General features: G+C 40.0%; 1 protein-coding gene across 3 annotated transcripts in view; it reads right to left on the bottom strand.

Moving 5' to 3' along the window:
• LOC309630376 (uncharacterized protein) overlaps nucleotides 1-23,259 on the bottom strand; it is a gene marked incomplete at its 5' end in the record, with an annotated part of 1,321,579 nt that overhangs the window by 1,128,684 nt on the left and 169,636 nt on the right. The gene's annotated exons all lie outside the window — the stretch shown is intronic.

Below are 23,259 nucleotides of genomic sequence, written 5' to 3'. Positions count from 1 at the left end.
CCTAGGGCTTAGATACAGAATCCCAGGGGTGGAAAAAAATAGAGCTATGCAGCTAGCCCTCTAAAGGTGTCACTTAATGCTTCAGGAGAAGTGCTGCTATTGACTTTTTCTACAAAATTATCATATTGGCTTTTAATTACAGTGCGTTATGGTGACACCTAGTGGCTAACAGGCATATTTTGAAATCCCCAATTTGATCAGTTTAATCAATTTTTTTTTCCATAAATGCAGACATAATGTTCCCATTTATGGATTCCGGCACATTTAAAGAAGAAAATAAATATATGAAAGATAGAAATGCTCCCTATCACAAAGATAGAAATGCTCAGGAGAGCTCTAATTAGGAAAGGCCACCTTTAAAAAATACTACTTACATAAATCTCTTGATATCAGCTATCAATCGTAGTTAAAAAAGAAATACAGACAATAAAATTACGCAAGTTCAGAATGAATGCATGCATTGTAATCAGTCAGCCCTCCAAAAGTATAGGAATATGAGGCAGAATTGTTTAACATAAAATTACAGGGGTACAAGTCACAGATTTACAGGCCTAACGGGGCTGCTAATTAGCTATTGTGACCTTGAGCAAACTCTGTAACTTCTCCGCGCCATAATTCCATAATTCGTAATATAAGAAGGTTAGAATTTAGATGACTTTTGAGAGTCACCAAATTACTACAAGTTACTGTCAGTCACGTGGTCTTCCTCATCTTGACCTCTGTTCCTAACACTCCAGAGTATCTGGGTGCTCTGTTCTGACTCAGGATTAAAGGCTTAATATACGTCAGCATTTCTGGTACATGAATTTTCTTTTAGGTCATAAAATTTAGGTCCCTAAAATTGAATTCATGTATGGTCTCAACCTTGAATAAAGGTTTCATAATTTCTTTAGCTGTTGAATGAAGTGATATTAGCTTTGAATGTTTCCTCCACTTCCTTCACTAAAATGACGAAGGAACCACTAGCATCCTTCACTTGGTATTTAACAAACAGATCTTTTTTCATTTGATCCATGAGATTCTTAATTCTGTGTAACTCCACCAAGTCTCCTCACAGTCTTCCATTTTCTACACCTGAAAGCCCCAGTCCTGTTTGAACTCATTTTATAGTTTTCCCTCTCCCCCCCACTAGACCTCCTCGATCACTTTTCATATCTTCACTTTCTCTCTTGTTATTTTAGTTTTCATTTTCTTTAAAAAGATTTATTACTACCTATTCTGAGCTACTTCATAAAGTACCGTACAGTTCATAAATAAAAATTATAAATATAATTCTTCCCAGAAATTATTGAAACTTCAGCCCGTAGCAACTATGTATATTTTTTTTTAAAAAGCCTTTTATTTCGTGTAAAAATAAAGAGAAAAAAACTGAATTTAAGATCTAAAAATTCAAAATCATACTTCTTTAATGTAGCTATTATGTCAGTCAACAAATTTAAGTGTGCAAAAACCTTCATTTTTTTCAAAGGAAACTGTCTATCAGTAAGTTTAGACTTACTATGAAATAAACCAATGAGACTTACTACCATAACGTGACTCAGACCACGTGGTCCCAGGAGAAGTGTGGCATCTTGCTCTTTTCCATGGCACTAACCAAAAAACAGAACACATTTCTATCATCCTTAACTGTCTATCCTTTCCAGGATCAGCCTGGGGAAGGAAGGCGCAGGCCCTGCTCGGTAACTAACTCTCATCTCCTCAGAAAGTTTTCACTGCTACTCAGACTCTCCTTTCCTTCTGTGGTACTGAGAAACTTTATTAAATCTGGGGACAGAAGTAATCCTCAAAATCTGTATTTTATATTCTGATTTAAGCATTTGAATTGTACTTGCTTGTTGCTGTTCTTCCTGTGTGTTGTGTATCATCCTTCCCTGAAACAAAGAAGGCTGCAGGCTTAATGTTTGGGACAAGTTAGGGCAGCAGAGGACAGAAGGGTAAAGAGATTTCTGAAGAAATGAGATGAACTGTCTGCTTTATCTGCAGAAGAGACAAGTCTTAGAAGCCAAAAACAGCTGGCTTTAAACATGAGTAAAGACAATAGCTTGAATCATATAAAATTATTAATAAACTATAATTATTACCTTATAAAAAGACAATTTCATACGGTTTAACCTAATAGAAGAGTATACATGTTATGAGTCAGTTCATCAGCTTAACATATTTTCTCTTTAACAGGGAAATCAAGGACCATTCTCAATCTATATAACCTATATTTCTCTGTAGAGGAGGAATATAATTCCCTTCATAATGCCACCTAAAGAGATTAGGGTCATAAACTCTCCATCACCTATGAAATTTTATAATATAAAAGCCATTTGTACAGATTATGAATACCTAGAAGGTGGCACCGCGTTCTTTGGCATGTAAGAGTATGTACATTGGAGCCAGACAGCCTGGATTCTAACCCAAAAGTCTCTTTTTTGCAAGCTATATGACCTTTTGGTGCCTCAATTTTTTAAATCTATAACAAAGAGATAGGGAAGGGTAAGCTGGGACGAAGTGAGAGAGTGGCACAGACATATATACACTACCAAATGTAAAATCGATAGCTAGTGGGAAGCAGCCACATAGCACAGGGAGATCAGCTCGGTGCTTTGTGACCACCTAGAGGGGTGGGATGGGGAGGGTGGGAGGGAGACGCAAGAGGGAGGGGATATGGGGATATATGTATATGTATAACTGATTCACTTTGTTATAAAGCAGAAAATAACACACCATTGTAAAGCAATTATACTCCAATAAAGATGTTTAAAATAAATAAATAAATAATAAAGAGGAGATAATAATAGTACCCATGTCACAGGGTTTTTATGAGGATTAAATGAGTTAATGTTTGGAAGGGCTTGGCACATTCTGTGCTATGTGCTTGCTTATTAGTATTACTATTATTAGATATTATGTGTTGGATTCTGTCCCCCAAAGGTTCATATGTTGGAGTCCTAACCCCCAGCACCACGGAATGTGATCTTATTTGGACACAGGGTTGTTGCCCTTGCGATCAGGTAACATGAAATCATACTGAGTGGGGGGAATTTGGACACAGACAGACATGCCCGCAGGGGAGCACCCTGCGAGGATGAAGTCGGAGACTGGGGTGATGCTTCTACTGGCCGAAGAATGGCAGGGATTTCCAGCAAACCACCGGAAGCTAGGAGAGTGCTGTGGGACAGATCCCCCCGCAAAGCCCTGAGAAGGAACCAACTCTGCTGACACCTTAATCTTGAATTTCCAGCCTCCAGAACTGTGAGACGATACATTTCTGTTGTTTAAGCCACCCAGTTTATGGTATTTTGTTACAGCAGCTCTGGCAAACTAATACATTAGATAAAGCACTCCTATCTAGAAATATGACCAAGAAGTCTAAAATAAATCTACTCTTCTTTAAAAAGACACCCACTTTCTTTGAAACACGTGCAGTCTGACAAAGAATAGCCTCCCCAAGTATTGGCCACAGCGAGAGAGAACAGGGACCCTGTTCTGCACGGACAACCCACTGGTAGAGTGTGATATGACACCGGCAGCCCGGGAATTCTCAGTACTTGCCAAGCAGGCTTTCTGCACGTACACATATGGCCAGGATAGGATTCAATATGATGTGCACTAGGTGGCCTTCCAACTCAGAAAAACACCTATGCCAATATGTCCAACAATTAAAACCAAGATCACCTACAACTCAGGATGGACTTAATGTGATCCTAATAAATATTTATTTCCTCACTGAAAAACAAAGAGAGAGATTATCACATTATTCAATCAAACATTTTTATCTAAATGAATTGGACATCTCAGATGAACTGTCTTGGTGTCTAATTTATTTGTTTCATTTCTGCATCTCTACATGAATAGCTCTTGCCCTTTTTTAGTTCAGTATCTTTGGTCTCTATACAGAATATAACCTTTAATTTTATGATTCACTTTTGAAAGAATAACGTTAGTCTCACCTTCCTTAGTTGTCAGATTTTAAGAAACAGGAAATATGCCTTACTCTTTAAAGAAATATATATATATATATATATATATATATATATATATTCCCCATAGTCTCTAACTCACAAAATTCAATCAAGGATAACTTACTGTGAATGCCCAGAAAAGATAAATCTATAGAGACAGAAAGTAGACTTGGTGGCTGCCAGGGGCTGGGGAGAGACTACAATGGACACATGTGATCTTCGGGGAGTGATGTTCTAAAATTAGACTGTGGCGTTGGTTGACTAACTGTACATATTTAGTAAAATCACTGACTTTTACGATCAAAATGAGTGAATTTTATGGTATATAAATTATTTCTCAATAAAACTGTTGAAAATTTTTAATAAAATAGGTCTCTATATGATTTGTATTTTCATAGCCAGCAACGCTGAATTGTAGACATGTAGAATGGTGAAGGCTTAGGGCTGTAAAAAAAAAAAAAGCTGTTGCCATAGTACAGCTAATTAACATCTTCACTATCCATCCCATTTTCTTCTATTAGCAAAATTGTCTCTGGCCATCCTCAGCATGGAAACATTCCTAGTGTTGGTTTATGCATGTTACTTTATTAGCTTTACAATCTTCATCTAAGGAAAAGCTAGTTGATCCCATGCCGGACGGACTGCCTAATATTCAGACAGCACCCGCTATGTTTTACGTTCAAGACACTGCCATTTGAGAAAGGATTATTTACCATGACAAATCGTAAATGGAGAATGAAACATAATTTAACTTGAAAAATGTTTCTGTGCCAGAGTCATATGCGCGTTGCAAGAGGGAAATCAAACTTCCCTTTAAAGTGGTTTTAATTATTCAGTCTCTGACGTGATTTCAATATAATCTAACCCAAATGCTGCCTGATTCTCCTTTGCCAACTCTGATGAGTAGTGTAACAATACACTGCGTTGTTTAGGGAAAAATCCTTTCCTTTTCCCGACAGTGTGGATTCCATACTCAAACATCCTCAGTCCCCGTGAAGACTGAGTCACTGAACCGGAGGAGTTTACGTTAACTGAGTTTTCTATGTGTCTCCAGAACCCCCTTTGGATCCTTTTTTGGAACAAACTTTTAAGGGCCAGATCAACACAATCTAAAACGCAGGCTCCTGGGCTGCTGGTCACCCATACAGGAAGTCTTTACTATCTCCCCTAGAAAGACACAGTCCCACATTATCTTTTCAACATTACCTTGCATAATTATTTCTTTTTTTAATTGAATTATTATATTAGTTTCAGGTGTACAACACAGTGATTTGATACTTTTATACAACTGATCACCACTATGAGTCTAGTAACCATCTGTTACCATAAAAAGTTATTACAATATTACTGACTATATTCCCTATGCTGTACATTACATCCCTGCGACTTATAGCTGGAAGTGTGTACCTCTTAATCCCTTCACCTGTTTCTCCTTCCCACCTCCCCTCTCCTCTGGCACCCCTAAGTTTGTTCTCCGTATCTATGCATCTGTTTCTGTTTCGTTGTGTATGTCCGTTTGTATTTTAGATTCCACATAGAAGTGAAATCATGCAGTGTTTGTCTCCATCTGACTTATGTCACTTAGCATAATACCCTCCAGGTCCATCCATGTTGTCACAAATGGCAAGGTCTCATTCTTTTTATGGCTGTGTAGTATTCCCTTGTGTGTATATATATAAAACACATCTTCTTTATCCATGGACACTTAGGTTGCTTCCATATCTCAGCTACTGTAATAATGATGCAATGGAAATTGCTTTCTCTAGTCCACTATTCTCTGGACCAATTGATGCTCACTCGGTACTCATTTCTGCCAAGGAGTCTTACCTGTTCTTAAAAGCAGAGACCATGTCATTCATCATCTTCAAATGTCCAATTATTAGATTCCACCCATTTTTCAAGAACTATCCCAATACCACCCCTTCCATAATATATTTCTATCACCAATCACATATAATTTATTCCTTTTATACCCTTTCTATATTGAACCACTTTTTCCACATTTATTATGTCCTCTTTTATTATAATAGTACCTTGATTATTTTTCTTACTCCTCATTATACTACAAGCTTGTGAAAATAAGAGGTACTTTGTACCACCTTGTGTTCTCCATTCTGCTCCCAGCCCTCAACCTCACCCAGTATCATTCTGAGAATTAGAAAGGGCTCAATAACATCAATTAAATCAAATAGTAACGGTTATGCCATCCTTACCTGTAACTACAATATCCATGTATATCAATTCAAATGGCAGAAACAGTGAACAAACATGCCTTATCTAGTTTCCTTGTCTAAGGAGCAAAAAATACTTCTCCTCAATGAAAAGAACTTCTCTGTGAAAATTTCGAAGGGGACACATCTCTTTACCAATGTCCTTTTGCCAGTGTATCCACACACCTCCCCAGCTCTCATGTTTTGCATGCTTCCGTCAGCATCTGGAGTGATTTTCATATCACTCTACCTTCTAACACACAGAGCAGTGTGGTGTAGCAGAGAAGGTGAGTGATTTGCAGTCACTCAGACCCAGCTCCAAATTATACAGCTCAGCTGGATGACCTGGGCAGGCTGCTTACCCTGAGTTCCAGATTCCTTATCTGTAATATGAAGATCAACAACAACCCTGAATGGTTACTGTGAGGATTACATGGGAAAATGTGTTTAAGACATGATTTGCAATGCCTGGCATATTAAAGGTACTAATAATATTGAGTTAAAGGTATCAAATCAATTAAACAAATATTTATTTGAGTGCCCACTGAGGGCTTTGCACTAATTTGCTCTGAGGACCCAATAATGAACAAGACTGGCACGGGCCCTGCTCTCAAAGAGCTTAGAGTCTAGTGAAGGAGCCAGGCCCTTGCATATGCAAATGCAGGCCTGTGACAAGCCCAGTAAACGCAGAAGTAAGCACAGAATGCTCGTAGGGCACAAATGAGGGGCGCCAATGGCATCAGAACAGACACCGTCACTCTTCTGATACCTTCAAATTGCAGAGAAAACTCAGTACCTACAAAAGTATGGCTGTTATTAACATAAAATCTATGTCATGGCCCAGTGCTGGGGGCACAGTACAGGGTGCCAGGTACCATCTAAGTGAATCACCACACCTTCTAGGGCATGCCACAGTCCAGAATCCACAAGCACAGTCACATGGAGAAACAGGAGTCAAATCTACACACAAATGCCCATCATTTAGATATACAAAAGGACCTCAAGATAAAAGCATAATCAATACACAGGTATTATATTTGCATATTTTCCCATTTTTGGTAATAAGTTAAAACTCAGTGTGAAGAGACAGGGACTGATTAGCAGTTTCCGTAAAGCAGATGCCCTGTGATGCTTCTAAAGCCTGCTTTCTTCATTTTCTAAAATAGCATGCTAATTTTAAAAGGCAAAATAATACAAGACATACAGGCTGGTGAGTGGAAAAGTTTCAAGGCTCACAAGGTCAATTTCTCATTGTAAGTGGCCCCTGGGGAGTGATGAGAAACCTGCACTCCACTCATCAGACAGGAACCTGTGTGGCTATTTTACACTTCACTGTACTTACAAGCAGCCTTAGCCGACCGAAAAGCTTACAGGGGAAAAAACAACACGAGTTTAGGTAAATGAAGGCCGCTGGCTTTGCTGTTTAACATGAATGACAGCGGTGACAGAGGGCCTTGAGTTCATGTCTAGGGGCCACGTCCTCTGCTTCTGAACGGGTTTGGCAAAGAGCTGCAGGAGGGGGCCTGCCATGTCTCCAACCCTCCCCAGATGGGGGGCATCACCACACTCCTCTTATTCTTCTCTGCTCTGCAGCCGTCAGAGGGGTGAATATGCACATTCTGACTTGTGGCCTAAATCCCGAACATCTTGGGCAAGCACAACCTAGAAAAAGCCTTCCATTTCTTTTCAATTTCTAGGCAGGTCTGCTTAAACTGACTTCAAATATTGTCCTTTCTTATAATCAGAATACACACGTCACCATAATATTTCCATAAAGTGGCACCCTTGTAGCTCTCCTATTCTATTTCTTTCGCCTGGATTAAATCTTCATCAACTGGAAATAATAATGAAACTAAATACCATGAATTAATACACACCTTAGTTCTTTCTCAGCAGAGAAGGATGGAATGGAAGGGCCCCCACTAATGCACTGGAGCCTATCAGAGATGAACAGCTGCTAAAAACTGCTAGAAGGCTGATCAAACCTAAAATCTACCTAATTAAGAACCATATGACACTGAGTCCTGACTTCTGAAAAGTGAAAATAATAAGATCTACCTCTAAAGGTGGCTGAAAGGATTGCGTGAAGTGCAGAGCTCATTGTGCCCATCGCAGGCCCTATGTAAATGGTACTTATCACTATTATTTTTACTCTGATTGATAAGCACTCCATAATAACCTTGGGACATTTGTAAACACAGAATGCCACAGAACTCCTCAAATACAGCGATTACGGACCTGACTGCCCAGAAGACGTGTGGGGTCAGGGAAGTTACCTGGACCAGAAGTAAAAGATCTGGTCGCTGGACACGGCTCTGCACACTTAGCTGTGCAACCTGGGCCACCCATGACCTTCCTCTCTTCTGATTTTGTCATTTGCAAATGTAAGGAGCTGAACTAAATTATCTGTAATACCCCTGAGAGGCCCCAGGCTATTATTTTTATGAATCCTCTAGGTTAATCAGGGCCCAGCCACAGTACCTGAGAGAATGAATGTCCGCTCTGACCCCACACTTCACTTGGTGAGGAGATACCACTAGATAATACGCAGGAGCTTTGGGGGAGGGGATGGTGGCCACTGCATACAAGCTGTCTCCCTGGACAACTGCTAAGTCGGACACTTGAACTCCGAAACTTCTTCAAACCACATCCTCCGAGGCAGCTCTGCTCGACCCCAAATTCACTTTCTGGTGCCAGGAATAGGCCACTGTACTCATTGGTAACGAACGTGCCTATCTCCCAGGGTTCAAGCACTTGACAGATGCTATCACACTAAACTGTTAGTGTTTGAGAGCAGCTAGGATAAAACATCCTTCTACTGATAAGGAATCTGAGACACTGCAAGTCAAGCGACTTTCTCTTGAGCACCGAGCAAGTCAAAGGCCATGGAACGCTGCAAACTGTCTTTACTCCTCAGGCCTCCTAATTAGGTCAACCGCAGCGGCCCAGGCCACTTGGACGGCCCGTGCTATGGCCCTCTCCCCCGGCAGCCACTGCTGCGCTTCCTCCTCTGAGACCCCCCCGCCCCCCCTAACCTGACTGCTCCCCCCACGTGACATTCGAAGCTGCCCTTCACTCCACCATAAGCGTCACCATCAGCTGCACCACGCACGCGGCCTCTCCCCTCTCAGCAACTCCAGGGGCAAATGCCCTCCAGACATCTGATCCACATCATGATGTTTGTTAGGAGGATTATTTAAATGCCTTCTCGCTAAACCCCATTATAGAGAACAGAACTCTTCACAGCCCAGATTGGAATTTGCACAAAATTTGCCTTCTGGTCTCTACCTCCTGATCTTTTCTCTCCCCTTCCAGCAAGACTAAAGCTAAAGAATTTGTGAGGCCCAGTGCAAAATGAAAACAAAAAGCCCTTTGATTAAAAACAAAACAAAAAAAACCAACTGTGAAGAATTTTAAGATCATGACAGCAGAGCATTAAAGCAAGCCCTGGGCCCTGTGTCTCTTCTTCCTGAGCTCTGAGCACCTTTAAAGACGCATGCTCTGTGTCTTCCTCCACCTGGACTGCCGCCCCGTCACTACAGCAGCCCCCAGCGACTGTCTGCCAATCCCTTCGTCCCGCGCACCACTGACATCTGCGTCCTGTCACAGCCCCTCAGAGACCAAGCAGTCGGCTAGTTAACTCACCAGATGAATTGTGCGCTGTGTCACCTGGAAGGTCCTAATCCCCACATCCTCATTTCAAGCGTGGCCTCCGGAACCCTGGCTGCACTGCCCTGAGGAATTCGTCACTGATCGGCCCAGGGGAACCCTGTGTGTGTGGACAGTGTGAATCCCAGCATCTGTCAAGTAACCTTGACTGTGGCCCGCCTAGACATGGGGCTTAAGCCTGGAGAAAGTCTCCTCAGCAGAGTAATCCGTCTCCTTTCTCCAGGAAGACAGACGAAACAGTTAATTTCTCATTCTCTAGAACCAAATGCACATTTGTCAGCTAAGAACAAACAGCTCTGCCAATTAGCAGAGGTCTCAACCTGAATCAATAAACTTCAGCCTAAAAATAAAGCCACGCAGCCCCTATGCAGTACCGCTTGACTCAAAACAGACCTAAGTGGAATATTCCTTAATTACCACTGTTTCATAATAGTTTTTTTGACCCTCTTTTCTCAGGCATGTTTGACTCTCCAGGGTATTTCTAGGCATTGCAATTCAGCAATTTTAAATCCGTTTCTAATCTCCAGATAGTATCATTCATCCTACCAAACAACACAGGGCCTTGGCAGAAAGCAAAAATAAAATAAGAAGTATATTATTAAGTACTGTATATCATTGTTCACATCATCCAGTATAACCAGCGTTTTGAATTGCTGGCGTTATTTAGGAAAGTCTGGGTGTTTTTCATGTGTCATTGAATTCAAGTACGTTTTGCTTTATGTTCTTGAAATACTGAGCATCAGCTGTGTTTCAGAAATTTAAACTAGAGGAATTCACTAAGGGAATCCTTAAAGAATTCTTTTGTAAAATAAACCACTGTTTTCAGTATGAATAATCATCCTGTAATCTATATTTTCTGTCAGATATTTTACATATTCTGGTAGTAGGCAGCATATACTGTGTTTCGTCAAAGAACGATGCCCAAACTGCATCACCTGAGACAGATAACTTAGATTTAGAAGCATTACATTCTATTTATTCAACTCATGAAACCATGTTAGTAACAATCCAGTGCAGACGCCAAGTTCTCAATACGAAATGAATTAATTACAGTGAATATAATGCAGCAAGAATGGGGCAGGACTTGTATAACTATAGCATCTGTGCCACATGTCCTCCTGGTAAAGAAAGAAGTGGGGGGGGGGGAGGGGTAGACATCTAGACACGTGTGCCTGAAAACTCTCGGTTACTACATAAAAACTGAAATAAAAATGTAAGATATGTACAATTCTCTAGTCCTCAATCAGAAGTAAATCAGAAAAGGGATGTACGAAGAGCACAGAGCTCAGGGCTTAAGAGGCCTGAGTTCAGTGTGATTTGGAACAATGCAAAAGAGATCACTTTCTGTGTCAATGAAATGAAAGCTTTCAACTAGATTATCTCCAAAGTTGCTTTAAACTCTCAATTTCTGGGATAGAATTTCTACTTTAAAATGCGGTTGGAGAAGCAGCTCTAGTACAAGCTCTTCAACTCCTTACATAGACAATACCAAGATTTAAAAACAGAAATTTCACCCTTGTTGTAAAAGTCTCTTTCACAAAGCTGTTCAGCAAAGGTATGAAGAAAACAACCAATTAATATAATTTTCACACTTTTGTTTACCCTCTGCCTACTTAGAAAAGCAATAAGAAGGGATAAATGTCCACTAACCTGAAAAAAATGCCATCTTTCCTATATTATTGTATTTGAAAGTCTTCAGTAAAGTTAAAACAACTTTCATGCTTTATTATATATTATTTTCTGTATTATTTGAAAGTATGTTTGGGAAAAATGGATGTTGTGATGACAGCCCCAAATTTTTCTTTTCCAAACTAAAGTCATACTTTCTTGTGTCTCAGTCTCCCTTGTCTAATTCCTATTCGGGCCCTTTCCTTGGCTTCATCTATAAAAATCATTCAATAATCTCTATTGCTCTGATGTCCTGTATTAAGAATGCCTTGCAGGATTCTAGGACCCCAGGATTATATCTTTTATAATGGCAATACTGCTCATTTTCCTTTGGACATAATTTTCCTTGGGCCAAATTACTTTTCCTTTATGTAAAAATGTTTTAAGCATAGATTTTTCTATATCTTAAAAAACAAAACAAAACATTTCTCTGAATGACTAGTTTCACAGTTGTTAAAGCAAACCCCAAATATTCAAACTTGTGGGAGGAAAAGTATGTGTTTTTTTTTTTTTAATGGAGGAAAGCACATCAAAGTAGACTTCTAAAGGTCTGGGATTGCCATCTTTTTAATTCCTTGCTTTCCATAAAAATTAAACATGTTTTAACTCATTTTGCTTGCTTATCATGTCCTTCCAAAGGTTTTACAATGTAGTTTCATTTTATTATTTTTCAGATCCAAAGACAAACGTTTGCTTTGTGTTTTATTCTAGTTCCTTATTTGAGAGACTCATAAGGACTCCATTGTTCAAATTTGCATGCTTCATAAAAATACATATTTGAGTAAATTATACTTACAAAGCTTAGCATTTGTTGACATCTCTCATTAACTACTACACTAATTTATAGGTTATAAAAAGGCTACAGGGAAGACACAGGACTCTCTCTAAGGAAGGTTTGTGATAGGAAAACTTGTGCAATATAATCCTTCTCCCTAAACTCCACGATTTAATCGTAAGTGAAAATTGGTCAAAAGAACATTAAGGGGCTTCCCTGGTGGCGCAGTGGTTGAGAATCCGCCTGCCAATGCAGGGGACACAGGTTCGAGCCCTGGTCTGGGAGGATCCCACATGCCACGGAGCAACTAGGCCCGTGAGCCACAACTACTGAGCCTGCGCGTCTGGAGCCTGTGCTCCGCAATGGGAGAGGCCGCGATAGTGAGAGGCCCGCACAGCGCGATGAAGAGTGGCCCCCGCTCGCCGCAACTAGAGAAAGCCCTCGCACAGAAACGAAGACCCAACACAGCCAAAAATAAATAAATAAATAAATAAAGTGTAAAAATTAAAAAAAAAAAAAAGAACATTAACGGTAGTTTTTATTTTCGATGAATCTTGTTGGAAAGGGAATATATTCATTAATTGTTCTAATATTTACTGAGCATCTACTACACCAGTCTCGGTGCTCTGTCCACATATGCAGCTGAAGCATGGGTGAGAAAAGCAGGGGATTCCTTTGGTACAGGAGGGAGATCCATGCAGGCTGACCCCAAGTTCTCCACCCTTCGCTGTACTGCCTACCAACCAACTCAAGGACCTATTTCTTCTCAGATTGCCCTTGTCCCTGAGCCACTACCTAGCCAGCTGTTTCCCTGAGTCCCTGGACACCACACAGACCTCCTGGAGTGGGATGGAGCTATTCATCACCATTCACCACTGCCCTGGGGACAGATCTGTTTTGTTTCCAGATTGTCAGCAAGTTTTGAAATAGTGATCTGCAGAAGAGCCATTTTAATCTCTGTGATTTTTAAAAAAAAATTTTTTTTTAAACAAAACATAGGAAATGTGGCCCAGGTGTGTTTGTTCCACCCATCTATAGCTGAAAATTCATACACTTCGCAGAAAGCGCCAGGCTTATATAAAGAATAAGGGCAGTGAAGTGAATTGTTTAGGTGACGAGAAACCAGACAGGCCTCAGCTTTGCAACCACGTCCAGTGGGCCCAGTATGTCTAAGGTATTTCTCACTTAAAGAAGCACATAATGGTGGTTTCCATCTGTGATAACAAGGGACTACTGGAGTTCCAGCTTCCTTGATATTTCACTGCGTTTGACTTTGTTAAAAAATAAATATATCACATTTCATATAAAAGAAAATATGGATTATAGGTGACAAGGCATATCTTGAAAGATCTTCTCTCTTCTCACTACCAGATACCTAGAAATGCTAGAAATATATATATATATATATATATATATATATATATATATATATATGTATGTATAACAAATACCCCCATTTAAATACATAGTTGAGCTCACAAAAAGTAACAGAAATCCCCAAGGAAAACCAGAGCAGAGCCATAAACCAGCATGAAATGTACAGCTGAACTCAGCTAGAGGGCTGGCTCTTAGGAGTCCTTTGAAAGCCAGAAAAAGAGATCCCAGGCTGTACCAGGTAGGAAGGTGAGCCAAGGACCCTCAAAGCGCTGCATCTTCACTGAGAGAGTAGACTGGAAAACCAGTTACCTACAAAGACTGAGGACAAGATGAAGCAAGCATGTTGGATTCAGCATAATACCAGGTGTGTGCTTTCCTGGATTTAGCATTTAAATTTACCCTACCTGTGTGGTCCAGGAACCAGCCCCCGCAACCCCAAGTCAAAAAATAACAAAGTAGTCCTGGGTTGGAAGGGCCTGGGGCCACCTGACAGAGCCTATGCAAATCTTCAAAGGGATGTACCCTCAACCCCAAGCAGAGATAACCAGATCAACGATGTGAATGTAGAAAAAAGCTAATAGATGCGTCCCAGTCCAAATTAAACAGCTGTGCACTGTCTTCTTTTTTCTAGGAAAAGAACATTGCTTTCCTAGCTAAGTTAATGTTGCCTTAAATACAGTGGGGAAAACAATAAAATTCTAACTGATTCCCTGGAAACTAATCGGAAAGGACAGGACGAGACCACTAAGTGCTCAGGAGAAAGGGAAACCAAGTTAGGGCTGCTGTTGCTTTGTAATAACGAACTGGAGATCAGGACCCCGACAGCATTACTGATTTCCTGGGAAGGCCCAGAGAATGGATTCAGAGCAGCTGTCACGTGGAGACTATAATGATCGGGCGTTAGTGACTGAGCTTTATAGGCTGGCAGAACCATGACTGTAACAAAGGCATCTTTAGAGTCAGTCATTTGAATAAATGCAGACAAAACTGATAGTTAGTTTTAATTGCTATTTAAGTGCATCTTGTCCTGGCAACAGTGTCGGGTGCTCAGTTGACTGTTTCTAATTTATGTTGTCACTATGCTTCTAGCTCACACAGGGGAGAAGCCAAAGTTAGACTGTGTCTAAGTCAGCAGCAAGCCAGAGCTGACAAGACCAGGAGGTGAGTCAGGTCTCATGGCAGATGTAGGGCCACACTCTAAGACGGGGACCTTGAGTCTATCATGACAGATCCTTGCTCTGCAAGGACGCAACATGGGAAGGAAGTGCAGGCAGAAAGGACCAAGTGCAAGGCTAAGGGGGCAGAGTTAAAGGAAAGCAGGAGCGGCCCCAGTCATCCTGAGCCAAGGGCACAGGTGGAACAAGGGGAAATCTACCCAGAAACGAAGAGGAACTTCTCAGGGTCTGGGAAAGGCCATGGATCCTCACAAAATGCAGATCACAAATATCTGGTCACCCCAGGAAAAGGGCCTCATCTCTTACTTGGTGATACAATGAGGATTGTGGCTAAGAGACTAGTAGCCTGGGTGGTTTCTTGGAGCAAGGTACTATCAGAACAAGGTACCCAGAACTCAAATGTTTCCTAACTTTTCAGTAAAAATTCTGTGTCTTTGTAAGTAAGAACTTGAATAAAATACTTTTAAATCCTTTAATGAAAGAATGTAAAGCTAAAACAATTGCTTTAAAAAAAAAAAAAGCTTCTGTTAAAGACTAAAGAGGCGATGTGACATTCACATCATCCAAGATTGTCTTTGACAGATTGTTCCAGTACACTTTTCTTTTTGTCTGTCTTTTTAGATTAGTAAACAGGAATTATTAGCATTTTTATACAGTACTTAAGCATCACTGTAAATGTTTTCATAATTTATTATCTAACCACTTAATTTTCAGTTTAGTTAAAGGAAATGAAAACATTCTAAATGAGTTTTCCTAAGTATTGGGCGAACACAGCTAGAAATAGCTGCTGAATATGATTATAAAATTTGGTTTGAAAAGAAATATACCTCTGTAGGCGGGTAGAAAATAAAAGTCTGTACTTCAATCTGAACAGAAAACTTTCCACAGCAGTAAGTGTAGCAGCCATTCCGCAGGGTCTCAAAGCAGGTGATTATATTTGTGGACATGTGGGAAAATCTCTCCTATATGGGAATGAAAACACTGCCACACACTGTCGACTAATGGATACATTTCACTGAAGAACTCACCAGTGCCTACTAGTCAAGTCACTAGAGGTTTCTTTTTGTTCCAGAATATATTATAAAGTGCTACCGTACGAACGAATGGCGACAACTATTTAAGTAGGAGGCACTGTAAATAGTAGGCTTGTTTCTTAAACAACCACCACCATCAATAACCAATTATCCAATATTTCTTTATTCTGTTCATATGAAGTTCACTTTGGATTTTAACCATACTAAAATATTAAATATTCACTGATTGTGCACATTTGAACTTGTGTTACTTTGGACTTAATTTGGCTGAAACAGAAATAGAGTAAAAGTGATTATGCAGAATGTGCAGATCGAAGTTAATCAGAAAAAAAACAGCCTCTCAAAGGCAAGGGCATTCCAGAGCCGCACCAGCAAAAGCACAAGGATCCTGGTACCTGCCCTGACATCACTGAATCAGTCACAGCCGCCTAGGCGCCAAGGATTACAATGCTCCAACCCCATCAATTGTCCTGACCTACCCTTTTCCAGAGACACCACAAATGCTAAGAAATCTGCCAAAAGCATCTACACCTTGTTCTGGAATTCTTCCAGGACTGCCTTCTACCTACCCATCTTGTTACTCTTCCCTCTGTGGCTTGTTTCCCAGCCCCTGCTGACACCCAGTTTTCACTCCATAGGAAGATGCTCCAGCTTTTTTCTGTTAAATAGGCTTTGAAACTGCCACTCGTTCAGGGTGTTTCTTTCAGAATCTTCCTGTCTGCTTCTTGCACCCAAACCATGAGAAAGAGGAGTCATTCCTGAATCCCAGGCTCAATGCCTGGAGAGAGTCTCAAATGCCTGGAGCTGGGGAAGGAACCAGACAACGAGAAGCCAACGAAAATGACTGCATTCAGCAAACAACCTGGATCCTTCCCAACTAATCCAAACCCCATCCTTTATTTCCTGCACCATTGCTGCATCTATTCAGCTCCTGACTTCCTGAAGTTTGTCTGCCTTTTCTATTCCCAAACTCATCCCTTAAGCTTGACAGATTCAATTTCCCCGGGTTTAAACCTCAAAATCATAGAATACACGTAAAGGTACTCTTCTACATCATCAGGCTTCTAAAATACTAAGAAACACTCCATCAACCTCAGCCTGATCTTTGCTGCTGTTTTATTTAGCATTCCTCCACCGCCACCACTCTGTTTCTCCCCCTCTTATCAATCATCTCCCCCCGCCCCCCACACACAATTACAGGAGGCACAGGACAAGGGCACTGGCAATCCCACCAGCCTCTGCATTCACCAGTCCTCATCCGCAGCACTGTGCTCAGTTAAGATTTTCACAGGTGTTTTAACAAACTGGAGAATGAAGGGAAGTCCAAAAACTGCCCTATGAGGACCAGTTGAAAGAACTAGAAAGGTTTAGCTAGAAAACAGGCCTCTTTAGATCTTTCAATTGTTACAAGTCCTTAGTAATTTGACTATTCCAGATTGAGTTTAATGGTTCTCCATAATTTGATAACAAGTGTTTTTGCTGTGGTAGCCGATTTATTGGTATTCAGTTCCCTGTCTGTTTTTTTAAAGGGGGATTTTACTTTAAGCTATACATTTTCTAAAACTACAAAAATGAATTATTTGGGGGAAAAAAGGCTGACTACTACATTGAAGGTTTCATGGAGCTACCGCTTCCAATCATCTGATCACTTCAGATGGGCTGATAATGTTAGATAAGACCTCTTTATCAGCAACGCATTGCATCCCACAGCACTGATTTCCATATTCAACAAAACCTCTCTTTGCATAGATACGTGTGTAAAAACAGAACATTCGGTACAGAGGCCAGAGTGCCATCGAAGGTAATTACTGAGACAGTCAAGTTCCTTTATGCCAGCAAAAATAAGATGCTGGGCGTCTCAGGGAATTTCAGAACCTGATTTCAAAAGGATCATACAGGGAGGAAACAGAATTTAGCACGGTGGACTACTCTACAGCATAGATTTGTAAGTATGAGACTCTATAAAATAGCTGATGAATACAATAATGTTCGCTTGACATAAATGACTAGTGGATGTTTATTTCAAAAGCAGAAGTGTTAGCAGGTTTCTTCTAAGGAAAACAAAGAAACGAAGTAGTAAACACACATTTGTGTGGCCTAGGCTTTGAATACTTAAAGTCACTCCTGTATAAACGAAGCTTCTAAATGGAGCAGTAAAGGAAATATTACAGTTTTAGAGTAGAGTATGGTCTTTCATTTCATGTGCTTTTTGTGTGCATGTGTGTGTATATGTTTAGATAAAGATACGTTATGAAATCAGGAACTTAAGAATTGTTTGTTTCAAAAATTACGCATTACCAATGATTAGTTCCATCATTTAATTAGCTGTACTGATTTCAAGTGTAGGTCGTTAGACGGTTTCTATGAAGTATTAACTTGATTTTATGAAATTTCTTCATTCTTTAATGTTATGCCTAAGCACAACTATTGCACAAATTACTTGTTTTTCACTTTTATTTTTTTTACGTTATTTATTTTTTATTTTATTCATTTTATTTATTTTTGGCTGCATTGGGTCTTCATTGCTGTGCGCGGGCTTTCTCTAGTTGCAGTGAGAGGGGGCTACTCTTCGTTGAGGTGGCTTCTCTTGTTGCAGAGCACAGGCTCCAGGCACACGGGCTTCAGCAGTTGTGGCTCGCGGGCTCTAGAGCACAGGCTCAGTAGTTGTGGTGCACGGGCTTAGCTGCTCCGCGGCATGTGGGATCTTCCCGGACCAGGGAATGAACCCGTGTCCCCTGCACTGGCAGGCAGCAGACTCCCAACCACTGTACCACCAGGGAAGCCCAAATTACTTGTTTTTTAAAAGGCAAGAATTTTGTGTGCTATGACAGACAAAATCTCACCAAAATAAAAAATTTTTCTAGGTTTTTCTAAATCTTATGTGACATGTCACATTATAAAATAAACACATTCAAATGACAACATTACATATGAACAGAATATCAATTGCCTACCAGGATAATAAGAACATTTAAATATGTCAAAAGGCTCAATTTAAGAAAATTCATTTATTTTCATATCACTTTGAGAAAGATTTCATTTAAACGTTAGAGGAAACTTGAATCTATTCCTGGCATATTATATATCTAACTCAATTAATAACTAATGCATTTATAACCACTCTTAAGAATTGGCTTTCATAGATAAAATATATTCTTTCTTCAAAATAATCAGGAAGAAACATTGGAGGTAAAATCATACGGAAGCCTAAACTTGTTCCAAATATTCTATGCTTAGACAGTAACAGTGCACACTAGTTTTACCACGAGGATATTGAAAAATAAAAAAAGCTAGGTAAATTAATACATAATATTAAATAAGATAAAATATTTAAAGAAAAAGCAATGGAAAATACAAATAAAAAGTATAGGAATTTTTATGATATCAATGCATGAAACTAATAAAATTCTAAATAAGGAGTTAATAAATCAAAAATGTAGATAACCATAATCCAGCACTTACAAAGTGGAAAAAATATTTGCTTAAAATGTAAGGCAGGGTATTTATAGAAATCTTTGCCAAATATGCATTCTCCAGGAAGCACACAATAATTTTTTTGTTTGTTTTTGTTATTATTTTATTTTTAGGTCAATGGAATTTTTCCACATATCATACCACCAATATGAGAAAAAAATGATTATTGTTGATGTGAAGCTTGGTGAGTTTCTCCAATTTAAATCAATTCTATATCTTATCAGTTTAAGTCATTCTTTCACAGGAAACTCTTTTCTTGCCAAAACAGAATTGTAGTTCTGTGGCATATTTGAGGCTCATTTATATTTTTACCAGTAAATGACCATGTGTGCTCTAATTTGAAAGGTATAATTTCACTGCAAATGTTCTTAATTGGATTTTAAAAAATTTAAGCAAAATAAATATGAGTTTATCAACAGGAATTTTAATCAAATTCTAATTGTGAAGAACTATACTTTAAAATTTTTTTAGAATTTACTCCTTTTGGAATCACCAAAAATATTTCTTAAAAGTCTGCAATTGTAAATATGAAAGTGTTTCACTCTGTCACTCTATATTTTGGTAACTGTAGATGTGGACGCACTACTTAATGATAAATATTGTTGAACGCAGGACTGCAGACATTTCCTTTTAAACCACTAGCTATTTTGGAAGTTCTTTGTCCTCACACTGTGAATTATATTTTCTTCATTTGGTCAGATGAAATTCCAAAGGCTGCCTTTTCTCTTCTCCTTTTAGAGGTATGAGAATTTTAATTTCTATTACTTTGTCTGCTTTCCATCTTCCAGAATTCGTTTGAAATATTGTGTTTTCTGTCTCCTTGTTTAACCTGCCTTTTCCTTCATGTTTAAGCCTTATACATTCCTTTACTATAATTTTAGCAGTGTCAGTTGGAAGAAGTAATAAACTCAGGAGTTCAATCTGTTCTATTACCAGAAACTGGGTTAAATAATTGTGCATTTATCTCTTGGTTTCAACGCTGGAGGCATTATGAGGACATGGGGAGTGTTCCGTGATATTCCAGCAAAGTGGAGGTGCATAGTGACAGTGAATCCAGCAGTAACTGAAAGAGGGCATGCAGGTGGGCAAGGGATGCGCGGTCCCGGGAATCTCAGAAGATGAGCAGCAGGGCTCCCCTCACTGGGGCAGCAGCCAGCAAGGTCCACTTCTCAACGGACTAGAAAACCAGAGAAGTTCATAAAACAAGACTATTGTGTGATCTAATTTTTCTATGCAGAATACATCTTGTACCCAATTCTGTCACTAAGTATTTAATTTAATTGTTGATGCTTTTATGTCATTATATTCTATTGGCATTCCATAATTTAATAAATCTGTGAAGGTTTGACTCAGAATACAACAACATGTAAACAACTACTTATACATGATTATCAAATAGCATTTGCACATAACACCAGGAAATTTATACTCTAGTAAGAGTAAAGTCAGAAATATAAATAACATTATTTTTATATATTTGTATATATTTTTGTATATTATATATATTTATATTTATATTCCACTCCTTTTTCCAACTAATGAGCCACCTGGGCCAGAGAACCTCCCTCTGCATCAGTCACGTAGCTCAGCACAGGGCTGCTACTCGTCTATATGGAGCCTTGGCTGGAATTTTAAAAAGTAGTCTTTCCATCACATGGATGAAACCCCACTTGGGGGTCATAGCCTGGAAAGGGAAGTGTGGGTGGATCTCAACCCTTCTCTCCTCCAGACCAGGCATCCGGGTTGGGGGACAGCCTGCATAATTGTACACAAGGGGAAGCTCTGGCTGGGCTGTCCTCTCGTCCCTTCCCCTCTACCCCTCAAGCTTGCCAGGGCTCTTCTGGCCAAACGAATCCTTCCTGGCAGCCCCATCCCTTCAACAGGATACACATGCCACATGTGTCTGAAGCTCTGCCGCAGACCCAGCTAACTATAAAGCTGGAACCTCAGCTACTACCATAATACGTGAACAACAGAAAAATAGGAACACAAGAGCAAACGCAAACGAAGGAAGGAGGATTTATTTGCAGGGAGTGTGCTGACACACTGAAGAATGAGTAAGATTAACTGGAAGAACTTATGAGGTCTGAGCTGAACTTTAAAAAGAGAAAGGGATGCAGTCTGACAGAACGTGTGCTTCCTGTACATACACTAGAGCTTAGGAAATATTTCCTGAGGGACAGAGTGTAAGAAGCTGAAGGACGATCACATTAACTGGAACAGAAGGTTTTCGCACACATGCGTTTTTCTAATATGTACAGTTCCATTTTAGAGAAGAGGAAATTAGGAAACTGAGAGTTTAATTAATATGCCCAAGTTCACACAGCTAGTAAGAGCCTGAACTCAAGCATATGTCTGTTTGGCTTCAGAGCCCAGGATTATTTTAATATACCCTGTCACCTCTCAGGAACTGCGGGACTCCCCAAAACTCTAGTGCACCCAGAAATTACTTTACCTTCGCTGTGCTGCTGACCTCCGTGGGTGTTGCACACTAAGACTGCTCTGCTTTTGTCAAACAGGTGCGTTGAATTTATAAAAGAAAATATGATGACTTATAAACAGACATGAACTTTAGATACACAGATCACCAATGCGTGCACATAGATCCAGTAGATCAAGTGAGGAGACGATGAGATATAAAAACGATTGTTAAAGTAGAGCTTGGGGGACAAGTCCAGGCCCAGGAGAAGACAGAGATGACCAGCGACACTGACAGAAATGACACATGAAAGAAAGAAGTTCTCTACCATCCTCCCGCTTAGAAGATAAGCAGAGAGCCATCGGGTATAATCCGCATCTTAGAGGTGATTACAGAGATGAGGAATCTTGAAACTTGAGGGTGCAATTACACACAGGATCAGTTAAGGACAGCCAATCGCTGTTAACAGTTTTCTCAGCCTCAATTATTTCAGAGTTAATCATCTTCAGTCAGATTTGTCTTTCTAGAAAAAGACTTATTTTCTTCACACTATTATTGAAAGACCTCAATGAGTTATCCCTACCAACAGGGTAGAGCCCAACATTGAAGGCCGTCCAGAATCTACCTGCACAAACATATTCCCTATAATAAACTCTCCCTTTTGCTTAAACTAGTGTGAGTCTAGAATAAAGTCTCCCGTTTGCTTAAACTAGAGTGACTCTCTATTTGCACTCAAGAGTCCTAATTTTGTTCCATCCTGTAGATGCATGTAGCTTCCTGTCCCTTGGTTCTCCTCACAGCAAAGACCCACACAGAAAATGAAGTCCAGCAGACCACAGCACCCATAAGTTCTTATCCGCAAACCTGCAAATATACTTAGACCTGCACCTGTGCCTTCCCTGCCCCTTCCAATGACAAGGGGACAGGAACTTCCTCCTATGCTTCCACTAGGACATCTCCAAAGTCCGACCCCCCCTTCTGAATCCCACCTCCTCCTCCGTCTTCAGAAACCTGAAATTCTACGGATTTTCCCTCTTTCTCCTATGTCTTCACCCTCTGTCCATGGCTACCACGGCCAACTTCAGGCTGAATCACTCGCAGTGTAGACTTTATGAAGGATGTCCCCAAGATGTGCAGGCCAGGTCTCCATTTCCTCTTATTTTTTGCTGCTTGTTTCTGCCCTCCCCACTCCACTAAAACCACTCTCACCGGGGTTATAGATGACCTTCTTGTTAACAAATCTGAGGGATGTTTTCAGTCCTTTGCTCTCTTAATCTCTACCCAGGTCCTAACACTCAATTAGCCATTTTTTTTTTCCTTTTGATAACTCCTCCCTTGGTTTCTGTCATAGCATCTTATTCTGATTTTCCTCCTGCAGGGCCCTCTTTCTCAGTCTCTCTCTTAAACGTGTGTGTTCATTCATCTGTCTTGAGCCACCCGCTTTTCTTGTTTTATACTGTCTCCTGGACCATTTCATCTTTTCTTTTGGCTTCTCTTATATGTTT

Source organism: Balaenoptera borealis (assembly GCF_965194805.1).
Source record: "Balaenoptera borealis genome assembly, chromosome: 1".
NCBI classification, from domain to species: domain Eukaryota; kingdom Metazoa; phylum Chordata; class Mammalia; order Artiodactyla; family Balaenopteridae; genus Balaenoptera; species Balaenoptera borealis.
Note: the sequence above shows the minus strand (reverse complement) of the source record. Positions and strands in the feature narration are given on the sequence as shown.